Source organism: Rana temporaria, chromosome 4, assembly GCF_905171775.1.
Source record: "Rana temporaria chromosome 4, aRanTem1.1, whole genome shotgun sequence".
NCBI classification, from domain to species: domain Eukaryota; kingdom Metazoa; phylum Chordata; class Amphibia; order Anura; family Ranidae; genus Rana; species Rana temporaria.
In genome coordinates this window covers 3,562,628-3,570,833 of record NC_053492.1, presented here as the reverse complement: position 1 = coordinate 3,570,833, position 8,206 = coordinate 3,562,628, and the positions used below count along the sequence as shown (strand labels likewise).

At 50.8% G+C, this 8,206-nt stretch overlaps 1 pseudogene; it reads right to left on the bottom strand.

The window, feature by feature from the left end:
- Positions 1-7,292: 7,292 nt before the first annotated feature.
- On the bottom strand, positions 7,293-7,387 carry LOC120938694 (annotated as a pseudogene).
- Positions 7,388-8,206: the final 819 nt, after the last annotated feature.

Genomic DNA, 8,206 nt, shown 5'->3' with positions numbered 1-8,206 from the left:
TCCCAAGCTCTATGAAGAAGGACATCACATTTTTTGTCCATAGGATCCTTAAGCGTACCCATGTCATCAAACGCCAGGTCCGAATTTTTTGAAACTTTTGAAAGAGGAGCGTCTAACTTTGGGTTCTTATTCCACAGTAGCGCTGCATCCTCATCAAATGGAAACCTTCTTTTTAGATTACCGGAAAAGAAAGGTTTTCTCTCTGGACTCTCCCACTCCAGTTTGATCGTATCAAGGAGGGAATCGTGCACTGGAAAATTTTTACTTTTCTTTTTGTGCAAACCTTTGTACATAAGGTCATGCTTAGACATTTGTACCTCCTCCTCCTCCATTTCAAGAGTTGTATAGATGGCTTTTAACAAATTATCCACATCTTCCAGAGACAATTTGAACCTTGAGCCCTTAGAGGATACTCTATCCCTGGGCTCTGTATCTGACCCTGAGTCTTCCGGAGAAGAATGGGTAGATTTGGCTTCCGCCTCAGAGTCTTCACTCTCTACGCTCACCTGCGGGGTGCTAACCACTGAAGCCTTTCTTTTTGAAGATGTACCCTGTTGGGGAACCTGCATTTTGTCAATTAACTCCCTAAATGAGCCAAAAGTAGAAGCAAGCTCATCCCTGACCGAAGTCAACATTTTTTGACATGAGGTCACTGGGTCATCCTTCACTAAACCATCTATACAAGTGCGGCAAACTGCTTTTCCCCAAGTGGAACTCAGTTTGTTACCGCACACCGCACATTTTCTCTTATGTGGCTGTGATTGGGCTTTGTCCTGAGTCTTGGCCTGAAAGACACAAATTAAATGACCCCATAAGTAACCCAAGCCACAAAAAATACTCCATCACCACGTGCAGGAGAAGAAAATGTGTCCCCTAACACCTAATCCTATGATTGGGAGGGGGGGGGGTAAAAACCTTCACCAGGATAGCAAGAAAAGTGACCATAAAACACTTGCAGCTTACCTGAGAGGTGCTGGTGTTGGGGACTGCATCCGTTGCCTGAGCGATTACCGCAGGATTGTCCATGCCGTCCGTCTGGTAGTCCTACAGCCTGTGCTGTCTTTACCAGAAATCACCAGCAGCCATTAGCCCCCGTTTCGCGACGTTTTATGGAGACAGGAACCATGTCTCCGGCGCCCGAGGATGACGTCATGCGACCCGGAAGTGACCCTCGCCGGATCTTCCTGTAGCCAGCTTGAAGCGCAGAGGCTCCGCCCCTACCAGCGCTAGTGAGCTCCACGTTTCCCAGCACGAATCAGCCATGCTGTGTGCGGGAAACACTCTCACCAACATACAGCCTGTGCTGCGAACAGCGCAAGGGACCCGACGCCATCCCGGTCCTGGCCCTCTCCAGGCACAAAGAAGCAAGGGCAGCAGCAAAACTTCCCCATGGAAAACTGCTAATGGCAAGGAGGTTAGTCAAAAATATATACATACCCCTTTGAACGGTCATTAGAGCCCCTGCCCATGAGACCTAGGGGACCAGGTTCCTGAAACATGTTACCCCTCATCCGGAGGAAACACTAATACTGGCATGGGGCCTGGAGGACCGCCCTTTTATCTGGTGGGGGTTAACGTGTTTCCTGTCCTGGTAGGAGGAGCCCTAGGTCTCATGGGCTGTCCTGGAAGACGCTTGAGAGAAAAATCACCTTCCTGGTCAGAAGGACCAAAGGAATATGAGCCAAGGGCTCAAATGGTTGTTTCTGCAAGACAGAAAGGACCAGATTCAAATCCCACGGACACAAGGGAATCTTGACTGGTGGATTAAGTCGGATCACACCTTGCAAAAAGGTTTTGATCAGGGAATGTGTAGCTAGTGGCCTTTGGAAAAAAATCGATAAGGCCGAGATCTGGCCCTTAATGGTGCTTAGGGCCAACTTCATGTCTGCCCCTAATTGTAGAAACTCTAGAATTCTGCCAATGAGATACCGTCGGGGATGCCAACCCCTGGTCTCGCACCAGGCCACATAAGATTTCCAGACTCTGTAATAAATGAGTCTGGATGCCGGTTTTCTGGCATTAATCAAAGTAGATGCCACCGAATTAGAGAGACCCCTTCTCTTTAAGATATGGGACTCAATAGCCAAACCGTCAAATTGAGAGACGATAAGGAAGGATGGAATATTGGCCCCTGGGACAATAGGTCCGGCCGAAGCGGAAGGGACCACGGTAGCCCCACGGACATCCTTACAATGTCCGTGAACCAGGCCCTTCGGGCCATGCTGGAGCCACCAGAATCACTGGTCTTCCTTCCGATTTTACCCTGCGAAGAAGACGGGGTAATAATTGCAGCGGAGGAAACGCATACATTAGGGAGAACTGGTCCCATGGGAACACCAGTGCATCCGTGCCGTAAGCAAGTGGATCCCTGGTCCGGGACAGAAAGTTGCCCACCCTTGCATTGAACCTCGATGCAAAGAGATCGACATCTGGTGTTCCCCACCTCTGACAAATGTTCTGGAAGATGTCGGGGTGAAGCGTCCATTCCCCCGGAAGCACCTGTTGGCGGCTTAGGTAGTCTGCGCGCCAATTGTCTATTCCTGGAATGAACACTGCAGATATGCATGGGACATATTTTTCTGCCCTGTTCAGGATTCGATTCACCTCTCTTTGGGCTGCACGACTTCTTGTGCCCCCCTGGTGATTTATGTATGCCACGGCAGTGACATTGTCTGATTGAACCCTGACCGGAAGACCCTTCAACCTGTCTGACCAAGCTGACAGGGCTAGATAAACTGCTCGAATTTCCAGCAGATTTATGGGTAGAGACCTCTCGGAGTTTGACCATTTCCCCTGGAGAGACAAACCTCCCAGGACTGCACCCCAGCCTAGCAGACTGGCGTCCGTGGTCACAACCTGCCATGAAATGGGAACAAAGGACTTCCCTTTTAGTAGGTTCCGGGGAACCAGCCACCAACAAAGGCTCTGCCGGACAGACCGGGAGAGGGACATAGGTAGATCCAAGGCTTGAACTTTTTTGTTCCATGCGGACAGAATGGCATGTTGAAGCTCCCTTGAGTGGAACTGCGCAAATGGAACGGCCTCGAACAAGGCTACCATTTTTTCCAGTAACCTCATACAGAGGCGAATGGGAGGCTGACGCTTTGCTTTGACTAGTTGAACTAGTTCTCTTAAAGCCTCGAACTTCCTTTGGGGCAAGAAGACCTTTTTTAGTTTTGTGTCTATGAGTAGACCTAAATACTCGAGCCTTTGCACAGGCATTAAGGCTGACTTGTCCAGGTTGAGAACCCAACCCATGGATTCCAGAAATTTTACGGTTCTGTGTACCGCTGAGTTTAGATCGGCCACTGACCGGTCTACCACCAATAGGTCGTCTAGATAGGCTACTATGGATATGCCTTGAGACCTTAGATAGACTAACAGTGGAGCCAATACCTTCGTGAAAACACGAGGAGCGGTGGCCAGACCAAAAGGTAAGGCCATGAATTGGAAGTGGCGCCGATTTACCGCAAAGCGAAGCAGCTTCTGATGGTCGAGGAAGATAGGAACGTGCAAGTATGCGTCCTTTATATCGATGGACGCTAGTAGTTCCCCTCCTTGCAGGGAGGCCACCACGACCTGATCGATTCCATCCGGAATGATTGGACCTTTAGGAACTTGTTTAAGGCCTTGAGGTCCAGGATGGGTCTTACATCTCCGTTTGGTTTGGGGACGGTGAAGAGATTGGAATAAAACCCCAAACCTTGTTCTTCCACTGGCAGCTCTCTGATTACCCTTTGGGATAACAGATGATCTAAGGCCAATGCTAAGGACCATCTTTTGCCGAGGTCCTTTGGGACGTTCGAGGTTAAGAAGCGCGGTGGAGGAAATTCGCTCAACTCCAGCTTGTAGCCCCCGAAGACCGTAGAGAGGACCCACCTGTCTTGGATCCTGTCTAGCCAAGCCTCCGCAAACAGCTGAAGCCTTCCCCCCACCCAGCTGAGGAGAACCTTCATAATGCTGACTTAGATGCTGGCTTGGCCTGTGGCTTACGGTTCCAAGGCTTTTTGGAAGCCTGAGGCTGGCCCTGTGGCTTCCCACCTGCATTGAATCGCCCAGGAGGCCGTCGGAACTGCCTGGTACCGGAAGTACTAGGGATAGGAGAGGAGGATCTCTTAAAGGAGGGGGAACCCCTAAACCTTTTCTTTACTGGCAGCAGTGTACTTTTGCCACTGGAAATTTTCTGAATATAAGCATCCAGATCTTCCCCAAACAAACGCTCTCCATGAAAGGGAAACCCCGCCAGTAATTTTTTACACGGGGCTTCAGCAGACCAGTTCTTCAGCCAGAGTAACCTGCGCATATGAACTAGCGAGAGAGTGAGACGTGAGGACTGCTGAATGGAGTCCTTGATAGCATCTATGGCAAAACATAATGCTCTGGGAAACTCAGCCAAATTCTGGGCCTGTTGTGCCGGCAATTCCTTTAAGACCCCCTTAAACTGGTCTTTCAAGGCCTGGCAACTCCCCCTAGCCGCAATTGCAGGCTGGGTTATTCCTCTAGCCGAAGCAAAAGAGGTTTTTAATAATGTCTCTAATCTCTTGTCTGTCGGATCTTTGAATACCAGAACGTTGTCTACTGGACAGGTCAAAGATTTGTTTACGCAGGACACAGCTGCGTCAACCTTGGGGATGCCCCATTTTTTAGTGAATTGTTCCTCCATGGGGTATAAAACCGAAAACTTCTTAGGAGGAAGAAAATATCTGTCTGGATGTTCCCAATTCTTGTAGATAAGCCCTTCCAGCAGGGGGTGAACCGGGAATGAATAATTCGCTTGGGGAGCTTTTAAGGAGCCTAAAGATGAGACTGCACTTGAAGCTGGCTCTGAAAGTGGCAACTTGAAGGCCGAACGGACCATCTCAGTGAGGGACTGGACCAACAACTTTTCGGATTGCGACGCCGAAAAAGGTTCTCCCAAAGTGGAATCCTCCGAGTCCACTACTTCCAACTGACCTTCTGCCAGATCTCCAGAGGGTAAATCAACCTCTTCTGAGGATGCATGCCCCACATCGAGGGACTCCTCAGAGGGAGAGGGGGACCTTGTGCGTTTTTCCCTTGAGAGAGAGGATGCAATCAAGGTCGCTAATCTCTGCTCCAGACCCCCCATAGCTGAGGCCAGAGCCTCCTGTGTCACAAAAACTGGAGCAGGTGGGACAAGGGCAGAACAGGCATCTGACAACCCTGATGGTTCACCCTGGGCCTCCTCCAATTTATCAGGAGCAGCCGCAGGAGCATGCCCGAGATCCTCTGAGCCAGATGGCGATCCCTTTGCTTTTTTGCTTCTAGTCCCTGAGCCTTTAGCCATGATAAAGCTGAGGTACTCACAATAGTTGCAACTACTTGCGAACCTATAGACCAGCACTGACGCTGCTATTTGATGGTTGGCAAGGTGCAGAGCCCACTATGCGCCTTAAGCAGATGTCACTGTCCACCACCAGTACCAAATACTGAAAGTACGTGCACAAGATCTCTGTGTCCACCGTCAGCCAGAACCAGTTAGGTGGACTGGAGCATATAAGGACTAGGTGTAAATCACCTGACCTGCTCTGTCCTGTAATCTCGAGTCTCATAGAGAACAGCTGAGATAAACCCCCTGTGCGCACGCGCGCGCCGCTGCTAGGCGTGCACCACGAGGCTACGCGCGCACACGTAGCCGCACACGCGCACATGTCGTCACACGCATCTCACGGACCACGCCGCGCACGTTCGTGCGCAACGAAGCAGTGTACAAAAAAATTTCATTCGCGCGTGCGCCTAAGACACAATCAAGGTCGCGCGCGCATGACGCCACGCGCTCATGCATGAGGATGGAACACCGCAGCTCCAAGTGAGGACCAGGTAAGCCAAGTGAAGCCAAATATTTTGGACAACTTTCTTTCTGCTATTAACCTGCACAGGAGGGGCTAACTACCTGACTAGAGATACCCCTCCTCCCCACAACACACAGGACCATATAGGAGATAGCAGACAGATAGCTTAGGCAACCATAATGGCTCAAATAAAGGAAGGTTACTCCTAGGACCAAGTCCTGAAGCACCTTCACTTACCTGATCCAACGCTGCAGGACTCTGCATAAACAGACAGTCCAATCTTCGCCCATCACGGAGAGCAGCGTCTGTAGACCTTCAGGACCCATATTGCACCCTGTCAGTAAACTTTTGGTATTAGGAAATTGACCAAAGTACTGAATACCCAGGATCCAGCTCTCAAAAGAGAAGCATTACAGGCCAAACCCCGTTCTTCTTAACCGGGGCCCGGGTACCGTCCACTTTGGCTCAGAAGCACTTTGGACGGATCCGGATTTTATGGAGGCTTTTTACATCCAATATGGATCCCTCCAGTGGAGCTCCTTGGAGCACATGTTCACTCGTGACCAACACCTAAGACACTGGCGAAAAAACTGAGGTACTCCCGGTATGGGAGGGGTTATATAGGGGAGGGAACTTCTTGCCTTAAGGGCGTGCCAGTGTCCACACCTGAAGGTACTCTCTATAACCCACATAGTAATTACTATGCTTCTCTGTGTCCCGTGATGTACGATAAAGAAAACTGTGACGGGTGCCATCGTCAAGTGGTCCTCCGAAAAGGACCCAGCTCTGATCCCCCGGGGCGTTAGGCTCCTGGCAGGGAAAAGAGTAACTGTGGCCCATACAGCCGAAGCCATATGGACCCATCTTGGTCCAAGCAGCCAAAGCCACAAGGACCCAACATCCTCGGAGGGACTGCCGAAACAGAACCCTCCTCGGTGAGGCTCCCCCGAAGGGAGACCCCATGAGAGCCGGCGAACTAAGCCAGAAGGCCATGTCCACCAACTCCCAAGACTTTCAGAGCAGGCTCGAGGACCAGCACCCTACTCGCCACACTAAAAGTGCAAGCACCAAACAAAAAAAAAGTGACAAAACGAGACAAACAGAGGGTAAAATAAAAAAGAAAGTGGGGGAAAAGGAAGGTGAGTGGAAAGTGACCACCGTGCAATACGATGGCCGGCCCTCCGGCCAGGAACAAAAATTCCTCTGGTCCTAGCCAAAAGGCTCGGCCCTAGAAGCAGGCTACTACCCACAACCCCTAACTCTCCCACCTAATCACATTCTGGAAATACTACTCCCGGTAAAAAGAGGAGCAAGGGTTCTCTCCAGAACAACTGACTGGGGCAGATACCACCAAATCCAGGCCAAAGGCCAGGGACCCGGCCTCCTGGCTTCGACCTCATGCCTCTCTGTCCCGATCAGAAGGCTTTCACCTCCACGCCAACAGGCTTAGCGTCCGCCGACTGCCATCCCGTTCCCCCTCTCACAGGGTACTGGGGACAGTCAGCTTAGCACCACCTATTGGCAACTGATAAGAACAGATACTACACTTGATCTTAGCCAAAAGGCCGAGAAGCGGTTCAGGTACCTTGCTTTGCAGATCACGGGTGCGTTCTTGGATCCAGAGGAGAACCCCTTTCCACACTGTATTCAGCGACCACCGGATAGGCCTCTCTCACTGACCTAGCAGCCGATGCAAAACTCGTTCAAAAGTCTCTGCCACAGACTTGAAGAGTGCAGACAAGTTGTTGCACAGTCCTCTGCCGCAGGACCGTGTAACCACACACACACACACTTTGCAAAGTTCCATAGACACAGTACCAGGATCTTTCAGCCAGCCAGCAGCACTGTGAGGTAGATTGGCCAGGATGCATCCTCCAATTGAATACCCAATTGTTTGGCTTCTTCCCGCAGGCAAGGTAGCACAGGACCACCCCTGGACCAGTAGGCCCCAGAAACTCCTGGGCCTACTCTCAGTAAACGGAGCTTTGGGCCAACAGGCCCAGAGGCCGTAGAACTGCTAACACATCCCTGAGGCCAAGAGGGCCATCAGGTCAGGATCATAAAACCCTACCAGACCGGTGTCTGTCCCTTAAGTACCCTCTTCCAGAGTGCACAGCGGCAGAGACCACACCCACTGGGCTGCTTCTGGGAAAAGAATGCTCAATACACCCAGCCCACTACATTTCCACCTTGACCGGTGGTGACAGCGACACCTACAGTCAAGTGGAAAATGTGCAACGCAGCTGAACTGGACCAGAAACCCATAATTTGACATAATCATTACGAGCTAAACTACAGCTATTTACAAATAGCGTCTACCCATGTGTGTATCATCATCTGCTGGAGATAAAAAAAAACGTCACAGTGACTATGGAGGAAGAGGACAGACATGACGG